Raw genomic sequence first — 21,856 nt, forward strand, 5'->3', positions numbered from 1 at the left:
TATTAAGTTTAGAGCTACTTGTACTCAAATAGGGAGGTTTCTGTTTGTTCCTATGTTTATTTTACTTGGGAAAATATACCTTAATTAAAATCATTGAAAGTTCAATGTTGCTTCAGGCATTTTCGAGATAAATGACTGGGAAAGATACAGACCCTCCAAGCCTGTCTTTCTTCCTGCCTAAGGACACGCGGGGAAGTGAAGTATAAAACACAATCCTTCTTGATTTATTTTTACTTGAGTGACTTTGGAGGTTACTCAGAACTTACATGCTTCATAAAAGACAGAACTGAAAGTGTACAAGATGCAACTCAAGTGGAAACTACCGGCTAGAAATATTTTCCAGACTCTGCCCCTGACTCTCGTGGGGGGCTATTAAGTCACTCTTAGAGCTAATCACATAAAGACATGCTAAGTTATGCCAATCCTGAAGGATGCACATGATAATTCTCTCTGAGCAGTCCTTCCTTATGTCACTCCCCTGATCAGAGCCCTTCCATTGCTTCCCATTAAAGCTTTAACGGCTTTAATCTGTAACATGTCATATAGACATCTTTCTAGATCTGGTCTCTGACCAGCTCTCCAGTCTCAGCTGACATCACTCAAACAGGCAGAGTATTCAGGAAACTGCTTGCAGTTGGCTTATCAAATACTTGTGGAGTGCTTGCTCAGCCATAGGCACAGGGCTTGGTGTGGCTGGCCATTATCAGAGTGTGAAGAAGGAAGCAGAGGATGGGGGAATGCAGCACTGGGCAGGGCTCTAGACACCAGATCTAGAGGCCTTGTGCGTTAGGACAAGGATCTTGAACTTAATTTTATTGGTGATAGGTAGTCCCTAAAGCCAGGCTTCAACAATATGTGAACCGTGAACTTCCAGATGTTCAAGCTGGATCTAGAAGAAGCAGAGGAACCAGAGGTCAAATTGCCAATATCTGCTGGATCATCAGAAAAGCAAGAGAGTTCCAGCAAAACATCTACTTCAGCTTTATTGACTATGCCGAAGCCTTAGACTGTGTGGATCACAACAAACTCTGGAAAATTCTTAAAGAGATGGGAATACCACACTACCTGACCTGCCTCTTGAGAAATCTGTATGCAGGTCAGGAAGCAGCAGTTAGAACTGGACATGGAACAACAGACTGGTTTCAAATAGGGAAAGGAGTATGTCAAGGCTGTATATTGTCACCCTGCTTATTTAACTTATATGAAGAGTACATCATGTGAAATGCCAGGCTGGATGAAGCACAAGCTGGAATCAAGATTGCCAGGAGAAATATCAATAACCTCAGATATGCAGATGACACCACCCTTATGGCAGAAAGTGAAGAACTAAAGAGCCTCTTGATGAAAGTGAAAGAGGAGAGTGAAAAAGTTGGCTTAAAGCTCAACATTCAGAAAACTAAGATCATGGCATCTGATCCCATCACTTCATGGCAAATAGATGGGGAAACAGTGGCAGACTTTATTTTTTGGGCTCCAAAATCACTGCAGATGGTGACTGCAGCCATGAAATTAGAAGATGCTTGCTCCTTGGAAGAAAAGCTATGACCAACCTAGACAACATATTAAAAAGCAGAGACATTACTTTACCAGCAAAGGTCTGTTTAGTCAAAGCTATGGTTTTTCCAGTAGTCGTGTATGGATGTGAGAGTTGGGCTATAAAGAAAGCTGAGCACTGAAGAATTGATGCTTTTGAACTGTGGTGTTGGAGAAGACGCTTGAGAGTCCTTTAGACTGCAAGGGGATCCAACCAGTCCATCTTAAAGGAAATCAGTTCTGAGTGTTCACTGGAAGGACTGATGTTGAAGCTGAAACTCCAATACTTTGGTCACCTGATGCAAAGAAGTAACTCATTTGAAAAGACCCTGATTCTGTATTTCTGTGTCTCTTTTTCTGTTTTGCATATAGGGTTATCGTTACCATCTTTCTAAATTCCATATATATGTGATAGTATGCTGTAATGTTCTTTATCTTTCTGGCTTACTTCTGAGAAAGATTGAAGGTGGGAGGAGAAGGGGATGACAGAGGATGAGATGGTTAGATGGCATCACCGACTCAATGGACATGAGTTTGAGTAAACTCCGGGAGCTGGTGACGGACAGGGAGGCCTGGTGTGCTTCAGTCCATGGGGTCACAAAGAGTTGGACACGACTGAGCGACTGAACTGAACTGAACTGACCAAGCCCCTAAAACATTTTAAAATAATTTTGTAGAATGAATTGCTTTGCAAGGACTTAGTTTATATGGTGGTGACAGAGGCAGCATTCTCAGCATTAGAGTTTAAAAAGAAATGACTTGAGTTTAAAAAGAAATGACATAAAATAATTTTCCAGTATGACCTCTTCTTGGGCATCAATTAATTTACCAAACAAATGTTTATTGAGAATTTATCAAAGGCAGGCACAGGGATATGTACTCACTCTTAATGGTATAGAACTACACATTCTGATCCCCTTGCCATGGAGCATGCAATGGGATGGGGGTCAAATAACCAGGCAAATGACAAATGATGGTATGTGTTAAGAAAAACACAAAGAAGGAACTATTCCTATTCCTCAAATAGGAACTAACAAGGAGGGTTCCTACTGTGATAAATTACTGGGAAAGGCCTGACTGGGAAGGTAACATTTCAGCTGAGGCCTGAGTGATAAGCAAGCCACCATTCAAGGAGAGGAAAGATAAGCATTCCAAGAAGAGGGGAAAGCTAGGTTAGGGTTAGATATGGTTGTGGAGCTGAGAGATCAGTGTGGCTGGATTCTATAGGGTGGGTGAGGAGGAATAAAGCATGAAAGGAAACTGCAAACACAAAAGCCAAAATATTAAGGAAGCTGTAGACTGTAGTCTTAGTGTTCATTGCTCAGTCGTGTTTGACTCTTTGCAACCCCATGGACTATAGCCCACTGGGCTCCTCTGCTCATGGAATTCTCCAGGCAAAAATACTGGAGTGGGTAGCATTCTCTTCTCCAGGCGGGGGATCTTCCTGACCCAGGGATCGAACCCGGGTCTCCTGCATTGAAGTTTGGATATTGTTTTCATTTTCTCTTTGGGGACAGGATGCAGGGTCTTTTAAACATGGTTGCATAGGAATTTTTACCTGAATTGTCCTATTTATATGTATTTCCATAAGTACTTTAAAACATTTAAAATAGAGTGAGAATGTAATTATTTTTATGTGAAAAAGAGTTTAAAATATTTATAATTTTAAAATGATCTATTTTAGTTTTTGGATAAAGAAGGAAAAAAAAAAAAACTATCATTGGATAAAACAGGAGAAATAACCACCATTTTAACTGGTCTTCTAGGAAAAACCTAGTAATGTCTAAATCTTCCAGCTGATCATTTTTTTGCTAAGACTATAAAAGAGGATTTTGACTTTCAGAAGAGATTTTCTGAGAAAGTTTTGGTTATACAATCTGAAGGTTATATCTTTTCTTCTGTAAACTACCAATCAATTTCACTCTCTAGTGTATGTCATATTTGACAGAGAAGACAATTCTGTGAAGCTGATTCCTAAGTCAGGAGGCTGATACCATTTACAGCACAGCCTCTAGATAAGGTTTCGTTCCCTTTAGTGCAGTAAGTCTAATGATGCTGCCTGGACCATTGGAATTTTGACCATGGCAGGGTTCTAAGTACAAGTTATGGGTAGACTGTAGATTTCAAAGTGACTTGAGAAATAGTTTTACAAGTCTTATTTCCTTGAATGGCACCCCCCCAAACACACATATTAAAAATCGTGGTTGCCATTAACTGGATAACACTTATAATGTAATGATTGCAATATTTAATGGTAATTGGAGTAAATCCTAAGGTTGTTTGAAAACTAAAAGGCCACTTAGACAAATTAAAAACTCATTTACCAACATCTGACATGTATTTAATACAAAGTGAAAAAGACCAATGACTCTAGCTTGTCACCAAGAGCTGAGTAAAAATTACCTGACATCGGATTTAAAGCTGTGTTAGTGTCCAGCTGAATTTATAACGAAGCTATTAGAGCATATGAAAAATGACAACATGTTTGATGCTCTTTTATCCCAAACATTCTCCCAGGATTCTTTCATTCTCTTTGTTTCAAAAATGTGCTTACACTGAGAGAACTTTATTCCTTTGTCACTTCTCTATTAATGAGATTCTGGTTTAACAATATATTGGAATTATAATAGAGTTAATACAAGCTGCCCTGTATGTGAGTTACATAATATGCTGAGTAGATCCCTACAAAGCCATACTTATCTAATTATAATGAGACCAACTCCTTGAAGAACACATGTTTGTGTCTCATATAACTAATTAATGAAGACTGAAATAATTGATGACGAATGTAACAGAAGTATACCAGTAGATACTGAAGTTTATCTCCTTTTTCACCATTGGTTCTTTATTGGTAGTGCTAATATTAATTGAATAATGTGATGAAACTATAGCTTCATTTATATTTTTTATCCAAACGGTGCAACATTCCTGCAGGACACAGTATATAAGACTGAAAGTTAAAAAAAATACTGAATGGTGGATTACTGTAGAAAATTAAAGTTAATATCAAATAGTCATTTTTGAATCAGTTTCTTGTTTCCAGATCACGGTGGTCTCTTTTCATGGGTAAGTAAGTGTTGTCTAAGAGTCCAAGCTCAGTTTATTCATTTTTAAATGACTGGACCTTTCACTTTCATTAAGCTTGACACAAAAAGACTGCACTGATTGATCTTTCCAGAAGGGAAACAACCTTCATTTCCACGAAATAAATTCTAAGACCTCCCTTTTGCAGCAACACAATAGCATCAGCTGGTTAACTAGGCCTGTCGATATCTTTGTAAATACAATGTTGGATGAGTGAATTTTTAATAAAGTTGAGAATAGGAGATAAAGCTAAAAATAAGAAAAAATAAAAAGAATGATATGTTTCATGAATTATGGACACACCAGTGGTAAATAATAAAGCCAAATTAGCTGAGAGGCAAAATAGGATGGAGATTCCTATAGCTGTAAGGAAATTTTTTAAGAATGACACTACAGTTTGTTTTGAAAAGCAGTGAGAGATAAATGATGAATAGTACCAGTATCCAGATCCCATAGGAAACCACATACAGGACAAGGGTTTTTGAATGAAATGAGTGTTTGTCCCTCCACATTTTTAATCTTTCCTTTTCCATTCAGTATTGGGATTTCTTCCCAAGTAAATACTTAGCTAATCGAGGTCAAAAAAGCATTTAGCAAAGGTACTGGAAAAACTAAGAACTTTCCTCAAATAGTTACATATACATCAAGATCTTATATCTTTTTAACTGTGTTAGATTGAGTTTTCTAAATTTGCCCATTTCTTGGAAAAATTTTATTGGATTTATGCAGATAGTTTTCAAAAAGAATATAGTCCACAGTTCTTTTGTAGTTGTTGGAGGTAATAGGAATTTACCTTTCTCTCATTTTAAGCTACTGTGTATTTTTCCTTCTGACGTAAATAGAACAGGCTGTAGTTATCAATCTTCTTCCTTTTTTTTTTTTTTTTGTGCCTCTTTTTGGATGGATAAAGGGAGAGTTATGTGAGTTTCTGTATATGTCTTTGGCTTACAGTACAGAGATAATGGATCACCTTTTCTGAGGCCCTGACTCCCACATACCTATATACATGTATAGCTGCATCAATACCTGCTTTACTGAAAAGGAGACCTTAATTCATCTCTTAAACTTTTATCAGAATGGCTGTGACCCTGGGAAAGATGATTATTGCCAAATACTCATTGTTCAAACAGAAATACTTTCACAATAATGTAAGGTAGGAATGAAAAACTTGAATGGTATATAATTCTTAAAGGAAAACTAGTTTATAAGCAATGAACATTTTTAACTTACATTTTCAGATTTTATTAAATAGTTTAATAGGAACATTGCAAAGTCACAAGGTATTGCAATTTTTTTTCTCTTATTGACGGGTTAAAAAATGCAACTGTGGAGGGAGGCTTAAGAGGGAGGTGATGTATGTATAATTATGGCTGATTTGTATTGTTGTATGGCAGAAACCAACATAACATTGTAAAGCAATTGTCCTGCAATTAAAAAATAAATTAAAAAAAAAGAAAAAAGAAAAAAATGCAACTCTGAAAACTTGACCTATTTACTTTACAATCTGAGATGTAGATAACAAACTTAATGAACTTTTGATTCTCTGCTGTTCTCAAATAAGCCACAATTTAATTATGAGTAATTATAAAATTCACACATTCGTGCTGAGCATGAATTATATAAGATTTCTAGAACTAAGTGAATGAACACAAGTACTGTGCACAATCTCATGGTAGGTAAATTGTTAAAATTTTTTTTTCCAGATCAGTTTACATAGTGTAACAATAGCTTTGCTTTATCTACTGTTAAACTCACTTCACCCAACGGTAGAGGATCTGAACTGGTAATACAGTCTAGACAACAGATAAGATCGTGTCACATGGTACAAATGGAGGCTTCCATTCTCTTTTTTAAAGAAACCTAGTAAGACAGGCACTTGACTTAAAGATATTTTTGCACACCACAAGCCCAAGGCACCATTTGTAACCTCTGGTGACAAAATCAAATTATTTCAAGCTGAGAAACATTTTCTCCTATAGGATAAAGACAATTTTATTTGTGGACAAAACGCCCTACGGAGAGGCTTTTATTCAGATCACCCATGATCACAATCATCAAATGCATACAACATCTACGTCCAATTAGTGGAAGATGGGACCACATGGACATCTGTCACAATGGCATGGTAAGAAGATAACTCTTCGTGTCTTCAGCCCAAGTGCTTTGAGTTCAAGCATTAAGCTTCTCAGTACCTTTGTGAACTAGGTAAGCAATTTCCTCTGCTCCATTTTCCCTTTGTGCCTCAATATATCCAAGGTAAGTCTGCTGCTGCTGATTATCTTTGAATGTGTAATGATAACTATGAATTTAAAATGTCTAATTAAGTTTCCTCAGGAGGGACCATAGCTCATTCTATGTTTTACGTGATGTCTTAATGAGGAAAAGACCCACATCTCTTCATTATATCACTTCTACTGTGCTTGTTAAAGTGACCTCATTCACAAAGCAAGTGCGCAGGCCAAGGCAGCTTTTATCACAGACAGGCGTGAGGATGCGTTCTGTGAGCTCTCCGCTGAGTGTGGGGGAGGTGAAGCACTTTTGACACAAAAGGTCAACCCAGGTGACTTTGCCCTTGCACTCTTTCTATCTGCCTGTCTCTGCCTGTCTACTGTCTAGGGAGGAGCTGGGAGCTGGCAAGAACCAGTGGCCATGTGGCCATGATGGCTCTGTATCTGTATGCTCAGGGGTGTCAGCTATAAGAAGGGAATATGTTTTAGGGCAGCAAAAGAATGCTTTGCTTAGATGTGTGGCTCAGGTGGTAAGGAATCTGCCTGCAATGCAAGAGACATGGATTCAATCCCTGGGTTGTGAAGATCCCCTGGAAAAGGGAATGGCTACCCACTCTGGTATTCTAGCCTACAGAATTCCATAGACAGAAGAGCCTGGTGGGCCACAGTCCATGGGGTCTCAAAGAGTCAGAAGCAACTGAGCGACTAACACTTTCACTTTTTCACATAAATAGGTGAAAAGGTTTTTGAGCTCAAAGGGAGGATGCAGGGCACAGATGTTGTATAATGCTGTATAGTATCATACAAGTCAAAGAAATGCAGAGCCAATGTGGACAGTAGGCATCATGGAATATGTTATTTTATGGCTTGATGGCATTGATATGATGTTTTTACAACTTATACACATAGTGGCAGTGTTAGTTAAATGAAAGTTTGATTCCTATAGAATATTTGTAGATATTGACTGTGATAATTCTGAAAAAAATTACTATTTTTGAATTATCCTTTACTATTGCCCTATTGACTTCCATAGATGCACAACCCAAAAGTTGGGCACATAATATCACTTCTTTTTTTGTTGTGAAAATGATATTTAAGACATTGTTGATTCTGTTTCTTCATAAATACACTATAACATATGGGTTTTAGAATTTGATAACAGAAGAAATGTTTTTCTTAAAGTCTTAATATAAGAATTATGCAGCTCATCATATTTACTTTGTTGCCTTGGCTCCCATGCAGCTTAAAGATAAATAATAACTATGATGATACAGTCTTTACATAATGACAGAATTTATTTTCTCACTTATATAAAAAGTAGTCACTTCAGGCAGACTAGAGAGACTTACAGTTTCTCTTGAATTTAACAAATTGGCTGGCAAATCTTTTGGCATTAATTTGGTTAACCTCCACTTGAAGAAAAATGTAATGACAAAAATATTGAAATTATAGTGTCCTTGTTACTAATAGGAGGCAGCAAAGTGTGTTCACTGGTAGAAAGATTCGAAATCAGAGTCAGACTGACTTGGATTTGAATCACGATTCTACCTTTATTGGTAGGATTAGGGCATATTATTATCATTTCTGAGTTTCAGTATTCTATTTGTGGAATATGTGAAACTCTTAAAATGGTGCCTGTGAAGTGAAGTAACTCAGTCATGTCTGACTCTTTGCGACCCCATGGACTGTAGCCCACCAGGCTCCTCCATCCATGGAATTTTCTAGGCAAGAGTACTGGAGTGGGTTGCCATTTCCTTCTCCAGGGAATCTTCCCAACCCAGGGATCGAACCCAGGTCTCTGGCATTGCGGGCAGACGCTTTACTGTCTAAGCCATGAGGGAATCCCAAAATGGTGCCTGGTACATGAGAAATCTAAAAACATCCTGTTTAAACTTTAATCAGTATTATCTAGTCTACATTTTAATCAATAATTATAAAAAAAAAACCCAGTTGTTCTGTCACGAAGTTGTTTCCAACTCTTCGTGACCCCATGAAAGATAACAGTGGTCAATATTTATTGATTATTTATCATAAATGGTGCCTGGTACATGATAATCAATAAATATTGACTACTGTTATCTTTCATGGGGTCACAAAGTGTTGGAAACGACTTCATGACAGAACAACTGGTTTTTTTAAAACAATAATTATTGATTAAAATGTAGACTAGATAATACTGATTAAAGTTTAAACAGGATTTTTTAGATGATTCTGTAAGAGATGCAAAAGAAATATCAATAAACTAATGAGTATTTTTTATTTGAATGTAGAAGTTTCAAAAGTAGAATAGACACTTGAAAAAAAGTTTGAGCCGTGCAATTCCACTTATACACAGATTTTTTTCAATAAATACAGTACTTGAATTTTTATTTTGTTGTTGTTGTTGTTCAGTTGCTAAGTCGTGTCTGACTCTTTGTGACCTCATGGACAGCAGGTTTCCCTGTCCTTCACCATCTCCCAGAGTTTGCTCAAACTCATGTCCATTGAGGTGGTGATGCCATCCTTCCCACCATCAGGCTCTTTACAATGAGATGGCTCTTGCCATCAGGTGGGCAAAGTACTGGAGCTTCAACTTCAGCATCAGTCCTTCCCACGAATATTCAGGGTTGATTTCCTTTAGGATCAACTGGTTTGATCTCCTTACAGTCTGAGGGACTGTTAAGAATCTTCTCCAGGACCACAATTCGAAAGCATCAATTCTTTGTCTCTCAGCCTTCTTTATGGTCCAATTTTCACTTCTGTACATGATTACTGGAAAAACCAAGCTTTGACTATATGGACTTTTCGGCAAAGTGATGTTTTTAATATGCTGTCTAGGTTTGTCATAGCTTTCCTTCCAAGGAGCAAGTGTCTTTTAATTTCTGGCTGCAGTCACTGTTTACAGTGATTTTGGAGCTCAAGAAAATAAAATCTGTCACTGTTTCCACTTTTTCCCTTTCTGTTTGCCATGAAGTAATGGGACTGGATGCCATGATCTTAACTTTTTAAATGTTGACTTTAAGCCAGCCTTTTCACTCTCCTCTTAAGAGGCTATTTAGTTCCTCTTCACTTTCTGCCATTAGGCTGGTATCATCTGCATATCTGAGGTTGTTGGTATTTCTCCCAAAAATTTTGATTCCAGCTTGTGCTTCATCCAGCCTGGCAGTTGCATGGTGTACTCTGCATATAAATTAAGTAAGCAGGATGACAATAGACAGCTTTGACGTACTCCTTTCCTAGTTTTGAACCACTCAGTTTTTCCATGGCCAGTTCTAACTGTTGCTTCTTGACCCACATACAGGTTTCTCAGGAGACAGGTAGGGTGGTCTGGTACTTCCATCTTTTTAAGAATTCTCCACAGTTTGTTGTGATCCACACAGTCAAAGGCTTTAGCATAGTCAATGAAGCAGAAGTAGATGTTTTTCTGGAATTCTCTTGCTTTCTCTATGATCCAATGAATGTTGTCAATTGCATTTTTATTTTATAGATCTTTAAATTAACTAAGTGTGAAGAAAAGTTTGATTAGAGATCACAATATGTAGAATCAAAAGAACTAGGTTTTGAGTCTTGACTGTATCCACACTGTTTCAGCTTCTTGTCCTTGGGTAAGTCATTTCCCAATTACTTTGTTTTTGAGGCTGAGGTGGCAGTATGTGGATTCTCCACTGCTTTGGTTGCTGCCCCAACTCCTGTGTTGTTCATAGGTCAACTATATTCCATTACATATATTTAAATATTATATAGAATGACTTGATAATATTCTTTATTTTAGTTGTATGATATAGTTCACAGACTCATAGATATAGAGAACAAACTAGTGGTTACCAGTAGGAAGAAGGAAAAAATAGGAGGAGGGGATTAAGAGGTAGAAACTATTAATACTATGTATGAAATAAATAAGTTACAAGGAGTTATTGTACAGCACAGAACATCCAGTCAAAATTTTATAATAATGATAAATGGACTATAAGCTTTAAACATTGTGAATCACTATGTTGTACACATGAAAATTATATATTACTGTAAATCTACTATACCTCAATATAAAAAAAGAAAAACAAACTGAATGCTAAAACTATAGTCATTATTTCAATAGGATGAAATCTAATAAGTTATGATTAAAGAATACCCTAGGGTTTTATAGCTTCCAAAATCCAGAAACTATAGTACTGATATTTGGAGTTTACACATCTATATGTAGCCCCTACTCACCAACTTACAAATAAGTTATTTTCTAAAAGCTTCCTTATAACTTGCTAGTTTAAAACTCAAGATAATTATTGAACCTTATATAATATTGTTAATATGATATACAATATACATTATATTGCCTTAACAGAAAATACATTGTAATGCTAACTTGTTTTCAGTCTAGTTCTTCTTTTTAAAGCTGTTTTAATTCTTAATAATAAAGCTTAAATTTTATGTTTTCAATAAAAGGCAGAAAACAATACTCTGGTCACCTTTTATCCTAAAGCTAATAAAATATATTTAAGCATATTGACCATTCAGGTATGATGTAAATCAAAATCCCTTATGACTATACAGTGGAAGTGAGAAATAGATTTAAGGGACTAGATCTGATAGACAGAGTGCCTGATGAACTATGGGCGGAGGTTCATGGCATTGTACAGAAGACGGATCAAGACCATCCCCATGGAAAAGAAATGCAAAAAGGCAAAATGGTTGTCTGAGGAGGCCTTACAAATAGCTGTGAAAAGAAGAGAAGCAAAAAGCAAAGGAGAAAAGAAAAGATATATCCATTTGAATGCTGAGTTCCAAAGAATAGCAAGGAGAGATAAGAAAGCCTTCCTCAGCGATCAATGCAAAGAAATAGAGGAAAACAATACAGTGGGAAAGACTAGAGATCTCTTCAAGAAAATTAGAGATACCAAGGGAACATTTCACGCAAAGATGGGTTTGATAAAGAACAAAAATGGTATGGACCTAACAGAAGCAGAAGATATTAAGAAGAGGTGGCAAGAATACACAGAAGAATTGTACAAAAAAGATCTTCACGACCGAGATAATCACAATGATGTGATCACTCACCTAGAGCCAGACATCCTGGAATGTGAAGTCAAGTGGGCCTTCGGAAGCATCACTATGAACAAAGCTAGTGGAGGTGATAGAATTCCAGTTGAGCTCTTTCCAATCCTGAAAGATGATGCTGTGAAAGTGGTGCACTCAGTATGCCAGCAAATTTGGAAAACTCAGCAGTGGCCACAGGCTGGGAAAAGGTCAGTTTTCATTCCAATTGCTAAGAAAGGCAATGCGGAAGAATGCTCAAACTACCACACAATTGCACTCATCTCACACGCTAGTGAAGTAATGCTCAAAATTCTCCAAGCCAGGCTTCAGCAATACGTGAACTGAGAACTTCCAGATGTTCAAGCTGGATTTAGAAAAGGCAGAGGAACCAGAGATCAAATTGCCAACATTCACTGGATCATCGAAAAAGCAATAGAGTTTCAGAAAAACATCTATTTCTGCTTTATTGACTACGTCAAAGCCTTCGACTGTGTGGATCACAATAAACTGTGGAAAATTCTGAAAGAGATGGGAATACCAGACCACCTGATCTGCCTCTTGAGAAACCTGTATGCAGGTCAGGAAGCAACAGTTAGAACTGGACATGGAACAACAGACTGGTTCCAAATAGGAAAAGGAGTACGTCAAGGCTGTATATTGTCACTCTGTTTATTTAACTTATGTGCAGAGAACATCATGAGAAATGCTGGGCTGGAAGAAGCACAAGCTGGAGTCAAGATTGCTGGGAGAAATATCAATAACCTCAGATATGCAGATGACACCACCCTTATGGCAGAAAGTGAAGAGGAACTAAAAAGCCTCTTGATGAAAGTGAAAGAGGAGAGTGAAAAAGTTGGCTTAAAGCTCAACATTCAGAAAACGAAGATCATGGCATCTGGTCCCATCACCTCATGGGAAATAGATGGGAAGACAGTGGAAACAGTGTCAGACTTTATTTTTTGGGGCTCCAAAATCACTGCAGATAGTGATTGCAGCCGTGAAATTAAAAGATGCTTACTCCTTGGAAGGAAAGTTATGACCAACCTAGATAGCATATTAAAAAGCAGAGACATTACTTTGCCAGCAAAGGTGCGTCTGATCAAGGCTATGGTTTTTCCAGTGGTCATGTATGGATGTGAGAGTTGGACTGTGAGGAAAGCTTAGTGCCAAAAAATTGATGCTTTTGAACTATGGTGTTGGAGAAGACTCTTGAGAGTCCCTTGCACTGCAAGGAGATCCAACCAGTCCATCCTAAAGGAGATCAGTCCTGGGTGTTCATTGGAAGGACTGATGCTGAAGCTGAAACTCCAGTACTTTGGCCACCTGATGCGAAGAGTTGACTCATTGGAAAAGACCCTGACACTGGGAGGGACTGGGGGCAGGAGGAGAAGGGGACAACAGAGGATGAGATGGTTGAATGGCATCACCGACTTGATGGACATGAGTTTGAGTAAACTCCGGGAGTTGGTGATGGACAGGGAGGCCTGGCGGGCTGCGATTCATGGGGTCACAAAGAGTCGGAGACAACTGAGTGATTGAACTGAACTGAACTGAAGCATATGGAATATTCATAAAGCATTTTATTAAAATATTTTCCTATTATGAAACCGCTGATCAAGAAAGACTGAAAAGAAACAATTATAAAATTTATTTGTAATGAATTTAATTAGATGTAGACAATAAGACAAGGAGGAACTTTGGTGTATTTCTCGATGGAGAATTCTGAACCCTTCCAGTGGTTTTTGAAGTTCATTTCAATAAATATATTTTTCAATTGAACCTGCTGTATTGAGACTGTGAAGCATATTTTCAATGAAGGGTAACTAAAACATCATCTCTGTACTTCTATACCACTGAAGATCAAGTTCAGCTGCATATCACAGGAAAATCCAAAATAACCTCAGATTAAATGAAAGAAAGGCATATTTCCCTCCCACTAATAAAGCAGTCTGGAGTGACACAGTTGGAGCTGGTGAAGGACTTTCTTTCTTTTCCCTTCCTTCTCTGGTGCAGGCAGCTTATATTACCAAGGCAATCCCAAGGTCCTTGATGGGCTTAGGAATTTAGCCATCTTATCTCTGTCTACAGCAGCAGGAAAGAGGAAGGAGGCAGAGACAGGTACAGCCTTCATTAGAAAAAAATAATAGACTTTTTTTTTTTTGTAAGAGCAGGTTTAGGTTCACAGCACAATTGAGTAGAAGGTACAGAGATTTAGCATATATCTCCTGTCCTCACACATGCATTACCAACATGCTCTGTAGTCTCCTCATTTTTAAGGACATTTTCTGGAAGTCTCGGTCAACATTTCTGCTTACCTCTCATTTGGTGAGAGCTTAGTTATGGGACACTCATATATGTGTGGAAGACTGAGAGATGGGGTCTTTTAGCTGCTGGATAATGCACCTAGCTAAAGTGGAAGATTCTATCATAAAAGAAGGGGAGAGTGGCTATTGAGGGCAACGAGCAGTCTATACAGAACTCTCAAGGCAGTTCCAACTTAGACGTTGGTTGGTCTGTATAAAGAGAATGATAATAACAGTCATCATGAGCGAAGAATGACAAGAGAGGTACATAGAAAAGACAATGGGCTTCAGAGAGCAAATCCGGTTGGGAGTCCTGAGACGTTTTCACGACAGGAGCCATATCTGAAGACAACCTGGTGGATGGGCAGTGGGTTGGACCCTATTGCCCACCTCAGTTCCTCATGCTGTCTCATTTCTGATTGGTAGACCCTGAATTTGAGGCCCCTGCTAACACAAAGCCCCTCTTAACAAGCAGCTTTTCCAAAGAATGGGAAAAGTATGTCAGTTGTAACCTAAGCCTCACTTAAGTTGAGAGCTGGGGCTTCCCAGTGTTTCCCTGGTGACTCAGCTGGTAAAGAATCTGCCTGCAGTGCAGGAGACCTGGGTTCCATCCCTGGGCTGGGAAGATCCCCTGGAGGAGGAATGGCAACCCACTCCAGTATTCCTGCCTGAAGAATCCCCATCCACAGAGGAGCCTGGCAGGGGCAGTCTATGGGGTTGCAAAGAGTCAGACACAACTGAGTGACTAAGCATGCATGGGGCTTCCCAGGTGGTGCGAGAGGTAAAGAGCCCTCCTGCTAATGCAGGAGAAGTAAAAGTTGTGGGTTCGATCCCTGGGTCAGTGAGATCCCCTGGAAGAGGGCACAGCAACCCACTCCAGTATTGTTGCCTGGAGAATCCCATGGCCAGAGAAGCCTGGTGGGCTACAGTCCATGGGGTCGCAAAGAGATGGACACGACTGATGCGACTTGGCACACGTGCTGCAGTGCAAGCTGAGAACTAAACATAAAATGAAAATCTTCTTGAAGAGAATCCAAGAGCCTTTTAAAAAAACACCTGAAGGAGCCAGGGGGTCTTGAATTCTAGGTTGAGAAACACTGGTCTAAGCTCATAAAAAGGAGCAAAATATTTTCCTAACTATCAGGGGCAGTATGTTATGGTGCTGAAGAGCTCGGTCTAAGGCTAAACTGCCTACATTTAAATCTTAATCTTGTCTTGACTAACCGCAGGTTTCTGGGCACAGAAGTTAATGTTTTTATATTTCAGTTTCCTCATCTTTGAAATGAGGATAATAATAGTATCCATTTCATAGGTTAGTATAAGGATTGAATGAGCTGATATTTATGAAGTTCCTAGAACAGTGTCTGACAAACATTTTGTGCTACATTATATGTGCTGAGTCGCTAAGCTGTGTCTGACTCTTTGTGACTCCATAAGACTATGGAGGCTCCTTTGTCCATGGGGTTTCCTGGGCAAGAATACTGGAGTGGGTTGCCATTCCCTTCTCCAGGGGATCTTCCGGACCAGGAACTGAACCCACATCTCCTGCATTGCAAGCGGATACTTCACCTGCTGAGCCATTGGGGAATAAGTGTTAATTAAATATATTAAAAAAAAACTTCAGATTGTTTCTCCGTCCACAAAATCAGTAATCCTCAACATTTCGTAGTCTGGTTTCTTTAGTCCATTCCTTAGCCTCTTCTCCCTTTGTGTTTTCTGAGAATGGAAGAAGGGACCTTTTGCCGCCTCATTTCCCTTAAGGGCTCACTTCCTCAGTCATACGAAGAGAACCTTAGAGACTTGGAGTTTAGCGAAGATTCGACTCAATGCTGAACCACTGCCTCTTGTTCTTCTCAGATTCTGCACTGGGGAAGAGAGGGAGTGGTTCCTTCTTTTTCTTTGAAAAATGAGCAGACCTGGCTTTGAATCTAGGCTCTGCAACTTCTATCTGCAGGTTCCCTGAACCTTCTACATTTTCGTTTCTTCGTATGTCAAAGGGAATAGCAAGAACTCATAGTATGATTTGTGCTAACAGTTAAATTTAAAAAGATTCAAAGGGTGAATAGATAAATAAATTGTGGTACCTCCACAGCATGGAATGTTAGTAGGGACTGCAAGGAGATCCAACCAGTCCATCCTAAAGGAGATTAGTCCTGGGTGTTCATTGGAAGGACTGACGCTGAAGCCAAAACTCCAGTACTTTGGCCACCTGATGAGAAGAGTTGACTCATTGGAAAAGACCCTGATGCTGGGAGGAATTGGGGGCAGGAGGAGAAGGGGACGACAGAGGATGAGATGGTTGGATGGCATCACTGACTCGATGGACATGGGTTTGAGTAAACTCCAGGAGTTGGTAATGGACAGGGAGGCCTGGCGTGCTGTGATTCATGGGGTTAAACAGAGTCGGACGTGACTGAGCGACTGAACTGAACTGAAAAAACAAACAAACAAACAAAACAAGCTATCAAGACACAAAAACGTGGAAGAAACTTAAAAGCATATTGCTATGGTTAATTCATGTTGATGTATGACAGAAATAAAACCAATATTCAAAACAATCATCAATCGATTAAAAAAAAAACTATGGAGTGATGTCAATTAATTTATCCTTCCAAATGCTAAGCATATAGTAATGAGTGGGAGCTGGGTAATCACTGAGATGTCAAAGGGAAATCACGGGAGCTGAGGAGATGAGACATTAAGGGAAATCCTGATGACAGGGAGGTGAGTTCTTGGTCAGGGTCTTACAAACCTGCCTTACAAATTGTACAGTCTTAACTTGAATACTAAACATAAACTGCTATATTTTTTTCCAAAGAGAAGTTTTGAAATTATGCAAAGATCAAAACTGAAATTTGGGCAAAGGGAATTTCTGATCATTTCACGAGGTGGAAACAATTGGCATGATGCATAATATGAGAACTCCAGGCAGAAATAATGGACTTTAACAACATATGAAAGTAACATTTCAACTTATATCTTGAAATTTCTGGGCAGAAGTGAGAATACCTTCAACATAATAAATTATGTAAGGAAATTAAAAAGGTCAAAACTGTCTTCTGCATAGCTAACAAATTCCTATAATGAACAGATAACTCCATAATGTGCTTTAGCTTTCTTTCATTATTTTGGATTCACAGATCCTTGTGATATACAGATACCATTCTCCTTAGTTGAAACTAAATATTGGTCTAATCTTAGATTCAAGTTTTCTCAGATGGCATAGAAGAATTAAAAGTGATACAGTACACCATACTATCTAATTAATATTTTCTTTCTTAAGTTCAGAGGGACTTTCATAGAACCACATCTTTGGAAACATCTATTGCTGTGAATGAAAGGATGTCACCATGGGATTTCCATCATTCAGGGAAACTGTGCATATAGTAGCCTGAGGTAGAGGCCCATTACTTTCTTTTCTGCTTTTTGATCTATGCCAGAAATTTCCTGGGGGAGGTTTAAATAATATTCAAGTTCATTTTGTTGGCAAAGGCAAAATGTTAATGGTTGACACAGATGCGTAGTGTAAAATTTCTAAAATTTTTTTCCATATCATCTCCTTGAGTTATTTTTGACAAAGGAAAACTAATACAAAATTTTATTTTCTTATAATTTTATAAAGAGGTGACTCTTAAAACACTACATTTTTGATGCAAAAAAGCACATGTGAATTTGCTCTGAGTAGTACATCTGAACTTATGATGGCATTTGCCCTACAGAGGACAAAATGCCTAAACTATTCTTAGATCCCTTATTATGCAGCAGACAAGACAATGTTAGTATAAAACACATGGTTAAAGCTGAAGAGAAACAGTCAGAATAAACTGTTGTAAACCTTCAATGAACTGAAGAAGTAACAATTTCCACCAAGAAATTGCTCTGTTTGGGGCCAAAATGATAGTTTTGTTAAGGAAGAAAGTTCACCAGATGGAAGGTTGCTGGAATTTACGACCATATATATCTTTTCCTTCTGAAAGAAAGAGGCATTTGTTTCCTGACACATTATCAGAAAAATTGTTCATTTTTATTCTTCATCAGTCACTCAGAGTTGTCACTACATTTAGTGGCTATTTATTCTGCACATCATGTCTACCTCTAATCGTGCTGTCAGCCTGACTGGTATTCATATGCCAGTAACACATTTCTCTCTACTTCAAACACAGCTTCTGGAGAGTAACTTCCTCCTTCTGTTATAAATCCCAAACGAGTCATTGCAAGAAGTTCCAGTCTGTTCACCCTTCTTTCTGTTCCTCATTTTTAATCAAAATAGGAACTAGTGACATTTTCCGTGATTAGTGGGGCTTTGTTTTAAATTGTTCCTTGAGTTGAAGTGCTTGATTCAAACTAATCTTTCCACGCATTTCCACTGAGTCTTCTTTGGGACAAATGACACAAACTCAAATTTGAGTAGTGGAGGCTAAAGGTGCAAATTGATCTGTAATCTTCATATCGTAAATGTTTAAATCAACTTAGCTCAGCAGAAAATATTAAGAAATGGTAATATCAGTTTTTATTACTCATTTCTTTCACATTATCTGAGAGCTTAGAAGCATGCCCTCTTAGGGTGGATGTAGGCTGAATAACAAACTGGGCATTAAAACTAATTTAAAAGCATTTGCTTTGCAAAATAAAAGCAAACAAAACCAAAAAACAAAATTCAAACAAAACAAAAAACTGAGTACTGGAATCCTTTCTTTACCACTAGTGTACTGCATGATTATAAATAAGTTAATTAAACTCTCCATTCCAGTAATTCTTTTGTCAGTGAAGTGAACACCAAAGTTACTGCATAGAACAAAAATACTTATTGAGATTGTTCTTGAGAGAGTTTAAGATTTCCTCATCTAAATGTCTATTATAATAATCTGTTTACCGAGACAAAGTCTTAACATAATTATTTGAAGCAACAATGATAATATTCTGAAATGTATTATCTAAAAGAGCTTAAAAGTAAAAAACGCCAGATGGCTTTAGAATTCCCATTTCCAAAATGGAATTTTAGTGTTTGATCTTGTCTGCCTCAGAGGACAAGTGTTTCATCATGTATTACTGTAGCAATTATTTTCTACCTTATGATTTAGTGAAACTGGTTAGCACAGTTGCTAGATACAGAAGGCTAAAGTCTGTCCTTAGAAAGAAATACTCTCCCACAGAAGAACTGACTCCTCATTTACATAATGGTTACATTGTGTGATGCTGTAAAGAAGCACCGCAATACCGGTCAGGAGATGTAGGATCCAGTCTACTCCTGTCATTACCAAGTCCCTGGACAACTTTGTGTCTCACTTTCTTCATGTGCAAAATGCAAAGGTTGGGCCAGGTAATTCCTAACATCTCTTCCAATCTAGAGATTTTATTTAAAAATTTGGAAATGGATTTATATTGCATACAAAAATGGAAAATAATAATAATAATAATAATAATAACTACTGTAAAAATATTTTAAATAATAATTTAAATAATTAAAATTATTTAAATAATAATTTTAAAAGTTGAGATGGTAATTTTGAATGTAAGGTGAAACCAACTGTGTTACAGTGTATTTAGTTAATACAACAGGTATGTAAATGGTGGTATTCTCATTCTTAAAAATAAAATCTATAATTTGCTTCGGATAATAAATTGGCAAACAAACCAACCACAAATAATGCAGGCAATGCTGATAACCTGATCTCAGAATAAGTTTTTTCTGAACCAGGATTTCTCAACTTTAGTGCTACTAACATTTTGAGATGGGTACTTCTTTGCTGTGGTTGTGGGGGGAACTCTCCTGCACAATTTAGGGTGTTTGGTAGCCTTCCTGGCATCTGTCCACTGCATACCAGTAACATTCCTGACCCCCCAAATTGTGGTAACCAAATCTGTCTCCATATATTTGTCTCTACTTGATAATCACCGCTATAAAGTGAACTAACTTTCTCCGGCTTCCTGTCTTGTCATGTGCTCAAGGTACTAGACTTGTCAGGATATTTCAACACCTCTTAAATAGGTATACATATTTCTATGAACCACAGCACCAAACACAAGAATTATTGCTATTAGTATGGGAGTTACAATACATGGATGCTTACTTGTGCCAGGCACCAAACAATCTTTACTGTTTCAAGCCAGTATCCGTTCAGTTAACTCCTCCACTAGATGAAAAATAGAGCCTTTATCCCCAAAGACCTTACTTTATGGCATGGGAGGCACACAATCCATGAATATAAAATGGGCCTCAAACCATTTACAAAGTAGGACACTGATGAAGTAAGTGTGACTACAGAGGGTGCTGAGTGAAAGGCAGATAAGAGTGGATGGGAAGGGAGGTGGCCGAGAGGAGTGAGTGACCCTTAACCGGGAGGTTCCGCTGGAGACGAGCCTGGCATTTTGTTTTCCAGGGTGGCAGTCCCAGGGTGATTTTGCAGTTTTTCCTTTCCACTCCCACTTCAAAAGGTGATCAGTATGGAAATTTATGCGTCTAACAAGCCGTATACACAACCGTTTCAGAGCAGCTAAATGATTCTGTGACCAAGACTATGCAGTAAGTATGTCTCTGTTGCAGGATGTTGGAAAGTGCCATAATTCTTGCCAAATAAATGCCAAAGACTGCAATACCAGGGTTATTCAAAGCAAGAAACCATGCAGAATACTAACCAGAGAACGAATGGTGCAGTCATGTGGATTTGGTCTTGAGTCCTGACTCTCATCACGTGCTATTTGTGATCCTCTATTTTTTCTTCTGTAAAATGGAAATAAGAGGTATACTGAAAGGACTCATAGTATGTTGAAAATATTAGATAAATCAATTATATATAATTTATACTATAAAACACTTAGCAGAATCTCTGGTGCCTACTAAGGAAACAATAATATAAGTCACATTATTATTCATTTTAAAATGTAAATACTTCTCTTTCAGGGTTCTACATATGTACCAGAATCCCCTTGAGGTTGCTTTTCACATGTGAATATGTGAATCCACAAAAGGAGAAATTTTTAGTATATGTTCTGCTGAAGAGAGCATGAGAAATTTTTAAATAAGAAGAAATTATATGAGAAGGAAGGTTTCAATTATGCCTGGAGAATAGAAAGTGATCAAAAGGGCTTTCTGGCATAGCAAAAAGGTTAGAGAAAGAATGAGCAGATCAGGTTCTGAGTTCTTGAGAAAGGGTTACCTAGAGAGGATAGGCTGAGGCAAAGCTGATGCATTGCATGTGAGCCCAGGGCGCATGTGGGATGGTGCAGTCCTGCTGTGAGGGCCATATTTTGGAAGGAGTGTTAATTGAGTTCAGGTTCAACTTTTTGCTGCTTATAAGCCCATCCTCTAGAGACAAGTGTGAGTAGGAAAGGAAAGTCTGCTTTATTCTGGAGGCCAGCAACCTGGGGAAAAGGTGGACGCCTGTACAAGGCCAACTCCCAACTGCTTTTTAAGGGGAATTTCAAGGACTTCCCTGGTAGTCAAGTGGTTAAAACTTTGCACTTCCAAGGCAAGGGGGTGTGGGTTTGATCCCTGGTTGGGGAACTAATATTCCACAAGCTGCCTGCTGTGACCAAAAAAAAAAACAATTTAGTCAAGAGGAATTTCAGGGTCAGGAGTGTACAAGTGGAGGGAGGGGGAAACGTGCAGAATAGCACAGTCAGCTCCAAGAATCATCTTGGTTACGTGGTGGTCTAATCAGCATCATCTTGACTGTGTTAAGTTCAGTTCGTCTTTAG

Source organism: Dama dama, chromosome 3, assembly GCF_033118175.1.
Source record: "Dama dama isolate Ldn47 chromosome 3, ASM3311817v1, whole genome shotgun sequence".
Lineage (NCBI taxonomy): Eukaryota > Metazoa > Chordata > Mammalia > Artiodactyla > Cervidae > Dama > Dama dama.